The 17237-nt window shown below is 44.5% G+C and overlaps 14 non-coding genes and 1 pseudogene across 14 annotated transcripts; 10 read left to right on the forward strand and 5 right to left on the reverse strand.

Annotated features, from left to right (window-relative positions):
• Positions 1-8733: 8733 nt before the first annotated feature.
• On the reverse strand, positions 8734-8849 carry LOC135034918 (U5 spliceosomal RNA). Its single transcript, XR_010230020.1, has one exon. It is a non-coding gene; the product is annotated as a U5 spliceosomal RNA (small nuclear RNA).
• A 275-nt stretch (positions 8850-9124) lies between these two features.
• Positions 9125-9240, reverse strand: LOC135034911 (U5 spliceosomal RNA). Its single transcript, XR_010230013.1, has one exon. It is a non-coding gene; the product is annotated as a U5 spliceosomal RNA (small nuclear RNA).
• Positions 9241-9514: 274 nt separating this feature from the next.
• On the reverse strand, positions 9515-9630 carry LOC135034914 (U5 spliceosomal RNA). The gene has a single exon (XR_010230016.1). It is a non-coding gene; the product is annotated as a U5 spliceosomal RNA (small nuclear RNA).
• Positions 9631-9916: 286 nt separating this feature from the next.
• Positions 9917-10032, reverse strand: LOC135034901 (U5 spliceosomal RNA). Its single transcript, XR_010230004.1, has one exon. It is a non-coding gene; the product is annotated as a U5 spliceosomal RNA (small nuclear RNA).
• A 270-nt stretch (positions 10033-10302) lies between these two features.
• LOC135034906 (U5 spliceosomal RNA) lies at positions 10303-10418 on the reverse strand. Its single transcript, XR_010230009.1, has one exon. It is a non-coding gene; the product is annotated as a U5 spliceosomal RNA (small nuclear RNA).
• Positions 10419-10562: 144 nt separating this feature from the next.
• Positions 10563-10725, forward strand: LOC135034860 (U1 spliceosomal RNA). The gene has a single exon (XR_010229976.1). It is a non-coding gene; the product is annotated as a U1 spliceosomal RNA (small nuclear RNA).
• Positions 10726-11396: 671 nt separating this feature from the next.
• Positions 11397-11560, forward strand: LOC135034939 (U1 spliceosomal RNA). Its single transcript, XR_010230041.1, has one exon. It is a non-coding gene; the product is annotated as a U1 spliceosomal RNA (small nuclear RNA).
• Positions 11561-11712: 152 nt separating this feature from the next.
• LOC135034886 (U1 spliceosomal RNA) lies at positions 11713-11875 on the forward strand. Its single transcript, XR_010229993.1, has one exon. It is a non-coding gene; the product is annotated as a U1 spliceosomal RNA (small nuclear RNA).
• A 671-nt stretch (positions 11876-12546) lies between these two features.
• On the forward strand, positions 12547-12710 carry LOC135034833 (U1 spliceosomal RNA). Its single transcript, XR_010229954.1, has one exon. It is a non-coding gene; the product is annotated as a U1 spliceosomal RNA (small nuclear RNA).
• A 152-nt stretch (positions 12711-12862) lies between these two features.
• Positions 12863-13025, forward strand: LOC135034867 (U1 spliceosomal RNA). Its single transcript, XR_010229983.1, has one exon. It is a non-coding gene; the product is annotated as a U1 spliceosomal RNA (small nuclear RNA).
• A 615-nt stretch (positions 13026-13640) lies between these two features.
• LOC135034962 (U1 spliceosomal RNA) lies at positions 13641-13804 on the forward strand. The gene has a single exon (XR_010230063.1). It is a non-coding gene; the product is annotated as a U1 spliceosomal RNA (small nuclear RNA).
• Positions 13805-13956: 152 nt separating this feature from the next.
• On the forward strand, positions 13957-14098 carry LOC135034874 (U1 spliceosomal RNA; annotated as a pseudogene).
• Positions 14099-14790: 692 nt separating this feature from the next.
• Positions 14791-14954, forward strand: LOC135034961 (U1 spliceosomal RNA). The gene has a single exon (XR_010230062.1). It is a non-coding gene; the product is annotated as a U1 spliceosomal RNA (small nuclear RNA).
• Positions 14955-15106: 152 nt separating this feature from the next.
• LOC135034897 (U1 spliceosomal RNA) lies at positions 15107-15269 on the forward strand. The gene has a single exon (XR_010230000.1). It is a non-coding gene; the product is annotated as a U1 spliceosomal RNA (small nuclear RNA).
• Positions 15270-15939: 670 nt separating this feature from the next.
• LOC135034937 (U1 spliceosomal RNA) lies at positions 15940-16103 on the forward strand. Its single transcript, XR_010230039.1, has one exon. It is a non-coding gene; the product is annotated as a U1 spliceosomal RNA (small nuclear RNA).
• The last annotated feature ends 1134 nt before the right edge of the window (positions 16104-17237 follow it).

Raw genomic sequence — 17237 nt, forward strand, 5'->3', positions numbered from 1 at the left:
AATTTGTTAGCATAAAAATAAAGCCAGAAAATGAAGAGCTGTTTAAATTATACTAACAGGAGGCTTTAAAATTTTCATTCTAGTGTCTTTCGTTTGGGAGAAAAATGCAAAAGTACAATGCAGCTTTTCCTTGCCGATATCTCTCTTTTGCAAAGAGATAGGCATTGGAAAATGCAGGGCTATAACGTGTAGATGAAGCACTAACAGGAGGCTTTAAAATTTTCATTCTAGTGTCTTTCGTTTGGGAGAAAAATGCAAAAGTACAATACAGCATTTCCTTGCCGATATCTCTCTTTTGCAAAGAGATAGGCATTGGAAAATTCAGGGCTATAACGTGTAGATGAAGCACTAACAGGAGGCTTTAAAATTTTCATTCTAGTGTCTTTCGTTTGGGAGAAAAATGCAAAGGTACAATACAGTTTTTCCTTGCCGATATCTCTCTTTTGCAAAGAGATAGGCATTGGAAAATTCAGGGCTATAACGTGTAGATGAAGCACTAACAGGAGGCTTTAAAATTTTCATTCTAGTGTCCTTCGTTTGGGAGAAAAATGCAAAGGTACAATACAGCTTTTCCTTGCCAATATCTCTCTTTTGCAAAGAGCTAGGCATTGGAAAATTCAGGGCTATACCGTGTAGATGAAGCACTAACAGGAGGCTTTTAAATCTTCATTCTAGTGTCCTTCGTTTGGGAGAAAAATGCAAAGGTACAATACAGCTTTTCCTTGCCGATATCTCTCTTTTGCAAAGAGCTAGGCATTGGAAAATTCAGGGCTATAACGTGTAGATGAAGCACTAACAGTAGGCTTTAACATTTTCAATCTAGTGTCTTTCGTTTGGGAGAAAAATGCAAAGGTACAATACAGCTTTTCCTTGCCGATATCTCTCTTTTGCAAAGAGATAGGCATTGGAAAATGCAGGGCTATAACGTGTAGATGAAGCACTAACAGGAGGCTTTAAAATTTTCATTCTAGTGTCTTTCGTTTGGGAGAAAAATGCAAAAGTACAATACACTTTTCCTTGCCGATATCTCTCTTTTGCAAAGAGATAGGCATTGGAAAATTCAGGGCTATAACGTGTAGATGAAGCACTAATAGGAGGCTTTAAAATTTTCATTCTAGTGTCCTTCGTTTGGGAGAAAAATGCAAAGGTACAATACAGCTTTTCCTTGCCGATATCTCTCTTTTGCAAAGAGATAGGCATTGGAAAATTCAGGGCTATAACGTGTAGATGAAGCACTAACAGGAGGTTTTAAAATTTTCATTCTAGTGTCCTTCGTTTGGGAGAAAAATGCAAAGGTACAATACAGCTTTTCCTTGCCAATATCTCTCTTTTGCAAAGAGCTAGGCATTGGAAAATTCAGGGCTATACCGTGTAGATGAAGCACTAACAGGAGGCTTTTAAATCTTCATTCTAGTGTCCTTCGTTTGGGAGAAAAATGCAAAGGTACAATACAGCTTTTCCTTGCCGATATCTCTCTTTTGCAAAGAGCTAGGCATTGGAAAATTCAGGGCTATAACGTGTAGATGAAGCACTAACAGTAGGCTTTAACATTTTCAATCTAGTGTCTTTCGTTTGGGAGAAAAATGCAAAGGTACAATACAGCTTTTCCTTGCCGATATCTCTCTTTTGCAAAGAGATAGGCATTGGAAAATGCAGGGCTATAACGTGTAGATGAAGCACTAACAGGAGGCTTTAAAATTTTCATTCTAGTGTCTTTCGTTTGGGAGAAAAATGCAAAAGTACAATACACTTTTCCTTGCCGATATCTCTCTTTTGCAAAGAGATAGGCATTGGAAAATTCAGGGCTATAACGTGTAGATGAAGCACTAATAGGAGGCTTTAAAATTTTCATTCTAGTGTCCTTCGTTTGGGAGAAAAATGCAAAGGTACAATACAGCTTTTCCTTGCCGATATCTCTCTTTTGCAAAGAGATAGGCATTGGAAAATTCAGGGCTATAACGTGTAGATGAAGCACTAACAGGAGGCTTTAAAATTTTCATTCTAGTGTCTTTCGTTTGGGAGAAAAATGCAAAGGTACAATACAGCTTTTCCTTGCCGATATCTCTCTTTTGCAAAGAGCTAGGCATTGGAAAATTCAGGGCTATAACGTGTAGATGAAGCACTAACAGTAGGCTTTAAAATTTTCATTCTAGTGTCTTTCGTTTGGGAGAAAAATGCAAAGGTACAATACAGCTTTTCCTTGCCAATATCTCTCTTTTGCAAAGAGATAGGCATTGGAAAATTCAGGGCTATAACGTGTAGATGAAGCACTAACAGGAGGCTTTAAAATTTTCATTCTAGTGTCTTTCGTTTGGGAGAAAAATGCAAAGGTACAATACAGCATTTCCTTGCCGATATCTCTCTTTTGCAAAGAGATAGGCATTGGAAAATTCAGGGCTATTACGTGTAGATGAAGCACTAACAGGAGGCTTTAAAATTTTCATTCTAGTGTCTTTCGTTTGGGAGAAAAATGCAAAAGTACAATGCAGCTTTTCCTTGCCGATATCACTCTTTTGCAAAGAGATAGGCATTGGAAAATGCAGGGCTATAACGTGTAGATGAAGCACTAACAGGAGGCTTTAAAATTTTCATTCTAGTGTCTTTCGTTTGGGAGAAAAATGCAAAGGTACAATACAGCATTTCCTTGCCGATATCTCTCTTTTGCAAAGAGATAGGCATTGGAAAATTCAGGGCTATAATGTGTAGATGAAGCACTAACAGGAGGCTTTAAAATTTTCATTCTAGTGTCTTTCGTTTGGGAGAAAAATGCAAAGGTACAATACAGCATTTCCTTGCCGATATCTCTCTTTTGCAAAGAGATAGGCATTGGAAAATTCAGGGCTATAATGTGTAGATGAAGCACTAACAGGAGGCTTTAAAATTTTCATTCTAGTGTCTTTCGTTTGGGAGAAAAATGCAAAAGTACAATGCAGCTTTTCCTTGCCGATATCTCTCTTTTGCAAAGAGATAGGCATTGGAAAATGCAGGGCTATAACGTGTAGATGAAGCACTAACAGGAGGCTTTAAAATCTTCATTCTAGTGTCCTTCGTTTGGGAGAAAAATGCAAAGGTACAATACAGATTTTCCTTGCCGATATCTCTCTTTTGCAAAGAGATAGGCATTGGAAAATTCAGGGCTATAACGTGTAGATGAAGCACTAACAGGAGGCTTTAAAATTTTCATTCTAGTGTCTTTCGTTTGGGAGAAAAATGCAAAGGTACAATACAGCTTTTCCTTGCCGATATCTCTCTTTTGCAAAGAGCTAGGCATTGGAAAATTCAGGGCTATAACGTGTAGATGAAGCACTAATAGGAGGCTTTAAAATTTTCATTCTAGTGTCCTTCGTCTGGGAGAAAAATGCAAAGGTACAATACAGCTTTTCCTTGCCAATATCTCTCTTTTGCAAAGAGCTAGGCATTGGAAAATTCAGGGCTATAACGTGTAGATGAAGCACTAACAGGAGGCTTTAAAATTTTCATTCTAGTGTCTTTCGTTTGGGAGAAAAATGCAAAAGTACAATACAGCTTTTCCTTGCCGATATCTCTCTTTTGCAAAGAGATAGGCATTGGAAAATGCAGGGCTATAACGTGTAGATGAAGCACTAACAGGAGGCTTTAAAATTTTCATTCTAGTGTCTTTCGTTTGGGAGAAAAATGCAAAGGTACAATACAGCATTTCCTTGCCGATATCTCTCTTTTGCAAAGAGATAGGCATTGGAAAATTCAGGGCTATAATGTGTAGATGAAGCACTAACAGGAGGCTTTAAAATTTTCATTCTAGTGTCTTTCGTTTGGGAGAAAAATGCAAAGGTACAATACAGCATTTCCTTGCCGATATCTCTCTTTTGCAAAGAGATAGGCATTGGAAAATTCAGGGCTATTACGTGTAGATGAAGCACTAACAGGAGGCTTTAAAATTTTCATTCTAGTGTCTTTCGTTTGGGAGAAAAATGCAAAAGTACAATGCAGCTTTTCCTTGCCGATATCACTCTTTTGCAAAGAGATAGGCATTGGAAAATGCAGGGCTATAACGTGTAGATGAAGCACTAACAGGAGGCTTTAAAATTTTCATTCTAGTGTCTTTCGTTTGGGAGAAAAATGCAAAGGTACAATACAGCATTTCCTTGCCGATATCTCTCTTTTGCAAAGAGATAGGCATTGGAAAATTCAGGGCTATAATGTGTAGATGAAGCACTAACAGGAGGCTTTAAAATTTTCATTCTAGTGTCTTTCGTTTGGGAGAAAAATGCAAAGGTACAATACAGCATTTCCTTGCCGATATCTCTCTTTTGCAAAGAGATAGGCATTGGAAAATTCAGGGCTATAATGTGTAGATGAAGCACTAACAGGAGGCTTTAAAATTTTCATTCTAGTGTCTTTCGTTTGGGAGAAAAATGCAAAAGTACAATGCAGCTTTTCCTTGCCGATATCTCTCTTTTGCAAAGAGATAGGCATTGGAAAATGCAGGGCTATAACGTGTAGATGAAGCACTAACAGGAGGCTTTAAAATCTTCATTCTAGTGTCATTCGTTTGGGAGAAAAATGCAAAGGTACAATACAGATTTTCCTTGCCGATATCTCTCTTTTGCAAAGAGATAGGCATTGGAAAATTCAGGGCTATAACGTGTAGATGAAGCACTAACAGGAGGCTTTAAAATTTTCATTCTAGTGTCTTTCGTTTGGGAGAAAAATGCAAAGGTACAATACAGCTTTTCCTTGCCGATATCTCTCTTTTGCAAAGAGCTAGGCATTGGAAAATTCAGGGCTATAACGTGTAGATGAAGCACTAATAGGAGGCTTTAAAATTTTCATTCTAGTGTCCTTCGTCTGGGAGAAAAATGCAAAGGTACAATACAGCTTTTCCTTGCCAATATCTCTCTTTTGCAAAGAGCTAGGCATTGGAAAATTCAGGGCTATAACGTGTAGATGAAACACTAACAGGAGGCTTTAAAATTTTCATTCTAGTGTCTTTCGTTTGGGAGAAAAATGCAAAAGTACAATACAGCTTTTCCTTGCCGATATCTCTCTTTTGCAAAGAGATAGGCATTGGAAAATGCAGGGCTATAACGTGTAGATGAAGCACTAACAGGAGGCTTTAAAATTTTCATTCTAGTGTCTTTCGTTTGGGAGAAAAATGCAAAGGTACAATACAGCTTTTCCTTGCCAATATCTCTCTTTTGCAAAGAGATAGGCATTGGAAAATTCAGGGCTATAACGTGTAGATGAAGCACTAACAGGAGGCTTTAAAATTTTCATTCTAGTGTCTTTCGTTTGGGAGAAAAATGCAAAGGTACAATACAGTTTTTCCTTGCCGATATCTCTCTTTTGCAAAGAGATAGGCATTGGAAAATTCAGGGCTATAACGTGTAGATGAAGCACTAACAGGAGGCTTTTTCCTGGTGTCAACCTGTATTATTTCAGTAGACATTGAAATGAGGATGCATCTTGCTGCCTTTCCAATGAAGCAAGTTTAATTTAGTAATAGGTGAAAAACCATCCCTACAAAGGTGTTAATCAGAGACTTGGCTTTGTGGACACTTTTCAGAGAACAAATTTGTTAGCATAAAAATGGTTTCATAGGTAGGGGCGTGGCCTGGTGGCCTGAATCTACATTTTGTTGCTCCGGGTGTCCCGGGGGTTGGGGGCTGCACCCGGGGACTAGTGTGTGAGCGGTGCTGGCTCCTGCACAGTGACAGGGCATGGCCACCCAGCATGACGCCTCCCTTCTTGACCATGCTGTAATTGCAGTCGCACTGCAGTTCAGCGTGATCATAAAAAATGGTGTAGGCTCCTGCTGGTGCAGACTGTATGTGCGCGCAGGAAGCCGCCACCATTTTTGTGATCACAGCGGCTGAATGTGATGTCATACAGCCGCTGTGACCACGCCCCCTGTGTCTCCTCCGTTGCAGACCCCATTTTGAAGCCTTGCCCCCGCACCGCTCCATCCCTGACTTGGAAATGGAGTGTTGCTGACCCACCTCTCCCCCCCTTCCCCGCCCCGATTGACAGGCAGAGGCAATCACATTCTCTGCGGGGTGCCGCAGAAAATGCAGGCACATGCGTATGCTCTTAGCAATTTTTGCAGTTGGATCGCTTATTGTGATTGCAATCCAACCTGAATCAGGCCCTATTACCTATCACAATGCGCTGCGGGCAGTACAAAATTGGGTTAATATAGGAGAAAAACCCCCAGACCTGTGCTCCTTAACTGTACCTGGTGGCTAGTGGAGCGGCTGCCCAGTAATCAGTGTCCACCGCAGTGCGCACACGGCCCACCCCCTACGGCCTCGCTCCCCTTCATCAGCGGCCTTGTGATCCGGAAGGGTGGTGTGTGTGTGACTGACCTTAGGATGAAACCGGAGCCTCCGCTGCAGTGACCCAGCAACCAGGGCACGGGAGTATATAGCGCCGCTGGGAGTGATGAAGCTGCAGTAAAGATGTCTATTAGACCTAGCCTGCTGCAGCCCTTGTAGATTCTCATAAAACAAGTTCTTCTTTTCTTGTCAAAATTAATAGCTAAGAATAGGCTGCCTGAGGCAGGCCCCTGTTAATTGGCCTGCTACTGAAGGCACCAACTACAAACTGAGCTCCCTGTTCATGGAAGCGGGGTTATAGAGGAGAATGCACTGAGCTTCTTGGGAACAGTCAAAAGCTTTGAGCCGGTTGGTGCCTCAGATCAAGATCCTACTCTACACCCCAATGTGAATCCTTGTGGAGTCCAGTGTACCCCACAGAAGAAATTAATGTGTCACACCCATTGGCAGCAACCTTAGAATAGCTGCTGACGGGCACAATTGAGAAAGGAAGGGGGGGGGACATTTGAATCCAGCACATAGATGCAATTCAAATATGTAATTTGTACCTTCCTATTTTAAAATATAATGGATGAACCTCACCCTGTGAGAACAATCTTCATGATCAAGAGATCTAATATGTAAAATAAGTATGAGTTGGGATAGGGCTGGGGAGGGTGGCAGCTCGGGCAGCCCCTCCCCCGTCAAGTTAAGGAGATTCAACTGAGGAAGCACAAGGGAACTCTCGTCTGGGGACAACAACTGCAGGGAGACCACATCTTTTCAGATGAACATGGGAGGGCGGAAGGCTGCCTAATACTGAAGCACCATCAAATATCAAACCATATCCAACAACTAGTACAAGCATTCCTGGGGGAAGGTCTGCAGCAGACGGATTTGCATACGGTGATGTCATCCAAGCAGTGGGCCAAAGTTGGCTGGAACCCTCATCTGCATATAAAAAGAGAAAAGGGGCATGCAGGGCATGGCGGCCTTTTGCAGTGCTTGGATGACCCCTAGTTCGCATTAAACACCCCCACCCTCCTTTGGTGTGGGGCTCATGTTGGCCATGCCCCATCCCCTGAAGCATTCATGCTGATTTCTTGCAGCAGCTGGGCACTGTAACAGCTCCAGAGCTGCTCTGTAAGGCAAGTAAAAGGGTGTGGGCCCTGCAGCACCACCTGTAGTTCGCATTGTGCGTTGGAAGGCACAAAGTAAGCAGACGGGAGGAGAAGTCAGGATAGTACACAAGGGCATCCTTTTCTCTTAGTCCGTAGAGGATGCTGGGGTCACATTAAGAACCATGGGGTATAGACGGGATCCGCAAGAGACATGGGCACTTTAAGACTTTCAAAGGGTGTGAACTGGCTCCTCCCTCTATGCCCCTCCTCCAGACTCCAGTTATAGGAACTGTGCCCAGGGAGACGGACATTTCGAGGAAAGGATTTATTGTTAAACTAAGGTGAGCATCTTACCAGCTCACACCTTAAGCATGCCGCAGAACGTGGCATTCAACAGAACACAAGCCAACGGCATGAACAATTGCAGCAAAAAGCTGACCAGAACCGTAACACAACATGTGTATAACCACAAGTAATAACTGCAGACACAGTATGGACTGGGACGGGTGCCCAGCATCCTCTACGTACTAAGAGAAAAGGATTTACCGGTAGGTATTAAAATCCTATTTTCTCATACGACCTAGAGGATGCTGGGGTCACATTAAGAACCATGGGGTTATACCAAAGCTCTTGAACGGGTGGGAGAGTGCGTACGACTCTGCAGCACCGAATGACCCAACTTGAGGTTATCATCAGCCAAGGTATCAAACTTGTAAAACTTAGCAAAAGTGTTTACTAAATAGCTGCTCGGCAAAGTTGCAATGCCGAGACTCCCCGACCAGCTGCCCAGGATGAACCCACCTTTCTAGTAGAATGGGTCTTCACCTAATTCAGTAACGGCAATCCTGCCGTGGAATGAGCATGCTGAATCTTACCACAGATCCAGCGCATAATGGTCTGCATGGAAGCAGGACACCCAATCATGTTGGGAGCATACAGGACAAACAGAGCCTCTGTTTTCCTAATCTGAACCGTTCTGGTGACATAAATTTTCAAAGTTCTGACCACAGCCAGAGACTTTGACTCAACGAAGGTGTCAGTGGCCAAAGGCACCATGTGGAAAGATGAACCACCTTCGGCAGAAATTGTTGACGTGTCCTCAATTCTGCTCTATCTTCATGAAAGATCAAATAAAGGCTCTTGTGATACTGCATGGTTTGTACTGTTTTCCATGTGCTCCCAGATCTTTCAAGCAAGTAGCATGGTCAAGAAAGTTCTGTTTGAAAAGAAACAAACATTTACTGTCATTGTTATGCAAATAAACTTACATTAAAGCTAACAAGAAAGCACACTCGTTCTGTCTTTAAACTGATAAAAGAAACCCCAATAATATGGGGCATGCAAAAATTGAGATAAAACTCAGTTTTGCTTCTCTCCACGGAAATCATTAATAAAAGGCGAAATATTTGTTAGTTCTGAAGAGAAACCAGAGCATGACCAAGATTCCACCTGTCGCCTGAGTGCCATGCCAGCAGTTCTCATTCAGCTCAAAGTGAGCACCCAATTTGAATGAAAGAAAGCAGATTTCTCACCAGGCTTCCCCTTGCTATAAACATGGTTTGTACTCTTTTCCATGTGCTCCCAGATCTTTCAAACAATTAGTGTGGTCAAGAAAGTTCTGTTTGAAAAGAAACAAACATTTACTGTCATTTCTATGCAAATGAGCTTACATTAAAGCACACTCGTTCTATCTTTAAACCAATAAAATAAAACCCCAATAAGATGGGGCATGCAAAAATTGAGATAAAACTCAGTTTTGCTCCTCTCCACGGAAATCTTTAGTAAAAGGCGAAAGATTTGTTCGTTCTGAAGAGAAACCACAGCATGACCAAGATTCTACCTGTCGCCTGAGTGCCATGCCAGCAGTCCTCATTCAGCTCAAAGTGAGCACCCAATTTGAAAGAAAGAAAGCAGATTTCTCACCAGGCTTCCCCTTGCTATAAACATGGTTTGTACTCTTTTCCATGTGCTCCCAGATCTTTCAAGCAATTAGTATAGTCAAGAAAGTTCTGTTTGAAAAGAAACAAACATTTACTGTCATTTCTACGCAAATGAGCTTACATTAAAGCACACTCGTTCTATCTTTAAACTGATAAAAGAAACCCCAATAAGACGGGGCATGCAAAAATTGAGATAAAACTTAGTTTTGCTCCTCTCCACGGAAATCTTTAGTAAAAGGCAAAAGATTTGTTCGTTCTGAAGAGAAACCAGAGCATGACCAAGATTCCACCTGTCGCCTGAGTGCCATGCCAGCAGTCCTCATTCAGCTCAAAGTGAGCACCCAATTTGAAAGAAAGAAAGCAGATTTCTCACCAGGCTTCCCCTTGCTATAAGCATGGTTTGTACTCTTTTCCATGTGCTCCCAGATCTTTCAAGCAATTAGTATGGTCAAGAAAGTTCTGCTTGAAAAGAAACAGACATTTATTGTCATTGTTATGCAAATAAACTTACATTAAAGCTAACAAGAAAGCACACTCGTTCTGTCTTTAATCCGATAAAAGAAACCCCAATAATATGGGGCATGCAAAAATTGAGATAAAACTCAGTTTTGCTCCTCTCCACGGAAATCTTTAGTAAAAGGCGAAAGATTTGTTCGTTCTGAAGAGAAACCAGAGCATGACCAAGATTCCACCTGTCGCCTGAGTGCCGTGCCAGCAGTCCTCATTCAGATCAAAGTGAGCGCCCAATTTGAAAGAAAGCAGATTTCTCACCTGTCTTCTCCTTGCTATAAGCATGGTTTGTACTGTATTCCATGTTCTCCCAGATCTTTCAAGCAAGTAGCATGGTCAAGAAAGTTCTGTTTGAAAAGAAACAAACATTTACTGTAATTTCTATGCAAATGAGCTTACATTAAAGCACACTCATTCTATCTTTAAACCGATAAAAGAAACCCCAAAAACATGGGGCATGCAAAAATTGAGATAAAACTCGGTTTTGCTCCTCTCCACGGAAATCTTTAGTAAAAGGCGAAAGATTTGTTCGTTCTGAAGAGAAACCAGAGCATGACCAAGATTTTTATCTGAAAATATGTGTTCTCCCTGCAGTTGTTGTCCCCAGATGAGAGTTCCCTTGTGCTGCCTCAGTTGAATCTCCTTTACTTGACAGGGGGATGCTCGAGCAGCGACCCTCCCCAGCTCTAGCCCAACTCCTACTTACCTGCCAGGTGAGATACTATGATCATGAAGGTGCTTCTCCCAGGGCAAGGCTCACCCATTGCACTCTGGGTGTGCTGCTTCTGCGATTTCCCCAAATGTGGGAAACTTGACTGCATAATTTGTGTTTCCCCTGGTCGGCTCTCGTATAATTCAGATCTCTTTGTCTCAGGTCTCTCTCCAGCCTAGTTTGCTGTCTGTTTCTACTTCTCTTTTCTTGAGCCGCTCCCTTCTATGCCCTTGCGCACTATCCTGACTTCTCCCGTCTGCTTACTTCGTGCCTTCCAACGCACAATGCAAACTACAGGTAGTGCTGCAGGACCCACACCCTTTTACTTGCCTTACAGAGCGTCTCTGGAGCAGTTACAGTGCCCAGCTGCTGCAAGAAATCAGCTTGAATGCTTCAGGGGCTGGGGAATAGCCAACATGAGCCCCACACCGAAGGAGGGTGGAGGTGTGTAATGCGAACTAGGGGTCATCCAAGCGCCGCAAAAGGCCGCCATGCCCTGCACGCCCCTTGTCTCTTTTCATATGCAGACGAGGGTTGAAGCCAACTTTGACCCACTGTTTGGATGACATCACCATATGCAAATCCATCTGCTGCAGGCCTTCCCCCAGGAATGCTTGCACTAGTTGTTGCATTTGGTTTGTTGTTTGGGGGTGCTTCAGTATTAGGCAGCCTTCTGCCCTCCCATGTTCATCTGAAAATATGTGTTCTCCCTGCAGTTGTTGTCCCCAGATGAGAGTTCCCTTGTGCTGCCTCAGTTGAATCTCCTTTACTTGACAGAGATGTGCCTGAGCAGCGGCCCTCCCCAGCCCTATCCCAAATCATACTTATTTTGCATAGGCGATACCATGGTCATGAAGATTGTTCTCCCAGGGTGAGGTTCATTCATTGCATTCTGGGTATGCTGACCCCTGTGATTTCCCCAAATGTGGGAAACTCGACTGCATTATTTGTGGTAGTGGGGGACTGTGTTTGTGCTTTCCTCTGGTCAGCTCTGGTAAAAGTCAGATTTCTTTGTTTCAGTTCTTCCTCTAGCCTTGTTCTTCTTTCGAGAGTTCCCTTGTGCTGCCTCAGTTGGATCTCCTTCACTTGACAGTGGGGTGCCCGAGCAGCGACCCTCCCCAGCTCTAGCCCAACTTCTACTTACCTGCCAGGTGAGATACTATAATCATGAAGGTGCTTCTCCCAGGGCAAGGCTCACCCATTGCACTCTGGATGTGCTGCCCCTGCGATTTCCCCAAATGTGGGAAACTTGACTGCATAATTTGTGTTTCCCCTGGTCGGCTCTCGTATAATTCAGATCTCTTTGTCTCAGGTCTCTCTCCAGCCTAGTTTGCTGTCTGTTTCCACTTCTCTTTTCTTAAGCCGCTCCATTCTATGGCCTTGCGCACTATCCTTACTTCTCCCGTCTGCTTACTTTGTGCCTTCCAATGCACAATGCAAACTACAGGTAGTGCTGCAGGGCCCACACCCTTTTACTTGCCGTACAGAGCAGCTCTGGAGCTGTTACAGTGCCCAGCTACTGCAAGAAATCAGCTTGAATGCTTCAGGGGCTGGGGCATAGCCAACATGAGCCCCACACCAAAGGAGGGTGGAGGTGTTTAATGTGAACTAGGGGTCATCCAAGCGCCGCAAAAGGCCGCCATGCCCTGCACGCCCCTTTTCTCTTTTCATATGCAGACGAGGGTTGAAGCCAACTTTGACCCACTGCTTGGATGACATCACCATATGCAAATCCATCTGCTGCAGGCCTTCCCCCAGGAATGCTTGCACTAGTTGTTGCATTTGGTTTGTTGTTTGGGGGTGCTTCAGTATTAGGCAGCCTTCTGCCCTCCCATGTTCATCTGAAAATATGTGTTCTCCCTGCAGTTGTTGTCCCCAGATGAGAGTTCCCTTATGCTGCCTCAGTTGAATCTCCTTTACTTGACAGAGATGTGCCTGAGCAGCGGCCCTCCCCAGCCCTATCCCAAATCATACTTATTTTGCATAGGAGATACCATGGTCATGAAGATTATTCTCCCAGTGTGAGGTTCATTCATTGCATTCTGGGTATGCTGACCCCTGTGATTTCCCCAAATGTGTGAAACTCGACAGCATTATTTGTGGTAGTGGGGGACTGTGTTTGTGTTTTCCTCTGGTCAGCTCAGGTAAAAGTCAGATTTCTTTGTCTCAGATCTTCCTCTAGCCTTGTTCTTCTTTCGAGAATTCCCTTGTGCTGCCTCAGTTGGATCTCCTTCACTTGACAGGGGGGTACCCGAGCAGCGACCCTCCCCAGCTCTAGCCCAACTCCTACTTACCTGCCAGGTGAGATACTATGATCACGTAGGTGCTTCTCCCAGGGCAAGGCTCACCCATTGCACTCTGGGTGTGCTGCTCCTGCGATTTCCCCAAATGTGGGAAACTTGACTGCATAATTTGTGTTTCCCCTGGTCGGCTCTCGTATAATTCAGATCTCTTTGTCTCAGGTCTCTCTCCAGCCTAGTTTGCTGTCTGTTTCCACTTCTCTATTCTTAAGTGCCTTCCAATGCACAATGCAAACTACAGGTAGTGCTGCAGGGCCCACACCCTTTTACTTGCCGTACAGAGCAGCTCTGGAGCTGTTACAGTGCCCAGCTGCTGCAAGAAATCAGCTTGAATGCTTCAGGGGCTGGGGCATAGCCAACATGAGCCCCACACCGAAGGAGGGTGGGGGCGTTTAATGCGAACTAAGGGTCATCCAAGCGCCGCAAAAGGCCGCCATGCCCTGCATACCCCTTTTCTCTTTTCATATGCAGATGAGGGTTCCAGCCAACTTTGGCCCACTGCTTGGATGACATCACCGTATGCAAATCCGTCTTCTGCAGAACTTCCCCCAGGAATGCTTGTACTAGTTGTTGCATTTGGTTTGTTGTTTGGGGGTGCTTCAGTATTAGGCAGCCTTCTGCCCTCCCATGTTCATCTGAAAATATGTGTTCTCCCTGCAGTTGTTGTCCCCAGATGGGAGTTCCCTAGTGCTGCCTCAGTTGAATCTCCTTTACTTGACAGAGATGTGCCTGAGCAGCGGCCCTCCCCAGCCCTATCCCAAATCATACTTATTTTGCATAGGAGATACCATGGTCATGAAGATTGTTCTCCGAGGGTGAGGTTCATTCATTGCATTTTGGGTATGCTGACCCCTGTGATTTCCCCAAATGTAGGAAACTCGACTGCATTATTTGTGGTAGTGGGGAACTGTGTTTGTGCTTTCCTCTGGTCAGCTCTGGTAAAAGTCAGATTTCTTTGTCTCAGATTTTCCTCTAGCCTTGTTCTTCTTTCGAGAGTTCCCTGGTGCTGCCTCAGTTGGATCTCCTTCACTTGACAGGGGGGTACCCGAGCAGCAACCCTCCCCAGCTCTAGCCCAACTCCTACTTACCTGCCAGGTGAGATACTATGATCATGAAGGTGCTTCTCCCAGGGCAAGGCTCACCCATTGCACTCTGGGTGTGCTGCTCCTGCGATTTCCCCAAATGTGGGACACTTGACTGCATAATTTGTGTTTCCCCTGGTCGGCTCTCGTATAATTTAGATCTCTTTGTCTCAGGTCTCTCTCCAGCCTAGTTTGCTGTCTGTTTCCACTTCTCTTTTCTTGAGCTGCTCCCTTCTATGCCCTTGCGCACTATCCTGACTTCTCCCGTCTGCTTACTTTGTGCCTTCCAACGCACAATGCGAACTACAGGTAGTGCTGCAGGGCCCACACCCTTTTACTTGCCTTACAGAGCAGCTCTGGAGCTGTTACAGTGCCCAGCTGCTGCAAGAAATCAGCTTGAATACTTCAGGGGCTGGGGCATAGCCAACATGAGCCCCACACCGAAGGAGAATGGAGGTGTTTAATGCGAACTAGGGGTCATCCAAGTGCAGCAAAAGGCCGCCATGCCCTGCATAACCCTTTTCTCTTTTCATATGCAGATGAGGGTTCCAGCCAACTTTGGCCCACTGCTTGGATGACATCACCGTATGCAAATCCGTCTTCTGCAGACCTTTTCCTAGGAATGCTTGTACTAGTTGTTGCATTTGGTTTGTTGTTTGGGGGTGCTTCAGTATTAGGCAGCCTTCTGCTCTCCCATTTTCATCTGAAAATATGTGTTCTCCCTGCAGTTGTTGTCCCCAGATGAGAGTTCCCTTGTGCTGCCTCAGTTGAATCTCCTTTACTTGACAGAGATGTGCCTGAGCAGCGGCCCTCCCCAGCCCTATCCCAAATCATACTTATTTTGCATAGGAGATACCATTATCATGAAGATTGTTCTCCCAGTGTGAGGTTCATTCATTGCATTCTGGGTATGCTGACCCCTGTGATTTCCCCAAATGTGGGAAACTCGACTGCATTATTTGTTGTAGTGGGGGACTGTGTTTGTGCTTTCCTCTGGTCAGCTCTGGTAAAAGTCAGATTTCTATGTCTCAGATCTTCATCTAGCCTTGTTCTTTTTTCGAGAGTTTCCTTGTGCTGCCTCAGTTGGATCTCCTTCACTTGACAGGGAGGTGCCCGTACAGCGACCCTCCCCAGCTCTAGCCCAACTCCTACTTACCTGCCAGGTGAGATACTATGATCAGGAAGGTGCTTCTCCCAGGGCAAAGCTCACCCAATGCACTCTGGGTGTGCTGCTCCTACGATTTCCCCAAATGTGGGCCACTTGATTACATAATTTGTGTTTCCTCTGGTCGGCTCTCGTATAATTCAGATCTCTTTGTCTCAGGTCTCTCTCCAGCCTAGTTTGCTGTCTGTTTCCACTTCTCTTTTCTTGAGCCGCTCCCTTCTATGCCCTTGTGCACTATCCTGACTTCCCCGTCTTCTTACTTTGTGCCTTCCAACGCACAATGCAAACTACAGGTAGTGCTGCAGGGCCCACACCCTTTTACTTGCTTTACAGAGCAGCTCTGGAGCTGTTACAGTGCCCAGCTGCTGCAAGAAATCAGCTTGAATGCTTCAGGGGCTGGGGCATAGCCAACATGAGCCCCACACCGAAGGAGGGTGGAGGTGTTTAATGCGAACTAGGGGTCATCCAAGCACCGCAAAAGGCAGCCATGCCCTGCACACCCCTTTTTTATTTTCATATGCAGACGAGGGTTGAAGCCAACTTTGACCCACTGCTTGGATGACATCACCATATGCAAATCCGTCTGCTGCAGGCCTTCCCCCAGGAATGCTTGCACTAGTAGTTGCATTTGGTTTGTTGTTTGGGGGTGCTTCAGTATTAGGCAGCCTTCTGCCCTCCCATGTTCATCTGAAAATATGTGTTCTCCCTGCAGTTGTTGTCCCCAGATGAGAGTTCCCTTGTGCTGCCTCAGTTGAATCTCCTTTACTTGACAGAGATGTGCCTGAGCAGCGGCCCTCCCCAGCCCTATCCCAAATCATACTTATTTTGCATAGGAGATACCATGGTCATGAAGATTGTTCTCCCAGTGTGAGGTTCATTCATTGCACTCTGGGTATGCTGACCCCTGTGATTTCCCCAAATGTGGGAAACTCGACTGCATTATTTGTGGTAGTGGGGGACTGTGTTTGTGCTTTCCTCTGGTCAGCTCTGGTAAAAGTCAGATTTCTTTGTCTCAGATCTTCCTCTAGCCTTGTTCTTCTTTCGAGAGTTCCCTTGTGCTGCCTCAGTTGGATCTCCTTCACTTGACAGGGGGTGCCCGAGCAGCAATCCTCCACAGCTCTAGCCCAACTCCTACTTACCTGCCAGGTGAGATACTATGATCTTCACTGTTAGGGCAATCAGGATGTGGAATTCCCTGCCAGGGAAGGTGGTAATGGCGGACTCTGTAATTGGATTTAAAAAAGGAATGGATACATTTCTGAATGAAAAAGCTATCCAAGGTTATAATACTTAAAATATCAACATGGTTAATCCGGGGGTAACATGAGTTATAGTAGCTAACTAGTCATAAAACATTATTCAGCAAGTATGTAGAATCATCACAACTTAAAACAGGTTGAACACGATGGGCAATTTGCCTCTATTCAACCTCAAAAACTATGTTACTATATGTTACTATATTACTATGTTACTGTAGTATACAGAACACCACAATTTTATGAGCAGTGATAGTGAGCACTGATGAGGATACTAGAACTGACACTGAGCAGCAAGATGCAGCACTGGACTATTAGTAATGTACTGTAGTATGCTGAGCACCACAATGCAGCACAAGACAATGAGCAGTGATACTGAGCACTGATGAGGATACTACTGAGAACTGACACTGAGCAGGAGAGACACACTACTAGTATTACTGAGCAGCAATAAGTAACCACTGATACTGAGCACTGATATTGAGATTTCCACTGAGAGAACATAGCCACGTCCTCTCCGCTCTCTCTTCAATGCACGAGTAAAAATGGCGGCAACGCGCAGCTCTTTATATGGAATCCGAATCTCGCGAGAATCCGACAGCGGGATGATGACATTTTCCCTTGTTCAGGTTTTCCGAGTCAGGCGGGAACAACCGAGCCTGCCTCGGACCAGTGTAAACCACGTGGAGTTCGTCGGGAATTCGGTTCTCGGAGAACCGAACCCGCTCCTCTATATATACTATATTACTATGTTACTGTAGTATACAGAACACCACAATGCAATGAGCAGTGATAGTGAGCACTGATGAGGATACTAGAACTGACACTGAGCAGCAAGATGCAGCACTGGACTATTAG

Source organism: Pseudophryne corroboree, unplaced genomic scaffold (genome assembly GCF_028390025.1).
Source record: "Pseudophryne corroboree isolate aPseCor3 unplaced genomic scaffold, aPseCor3.hap2 scaffold_586, whole genome shotgun sequence".
NCBI lineage: Eukaryota > Metazoa > Chordata > Amphibia > Anura > Myobatrachidae > Pseudophryne > Pseudophryne corroboree.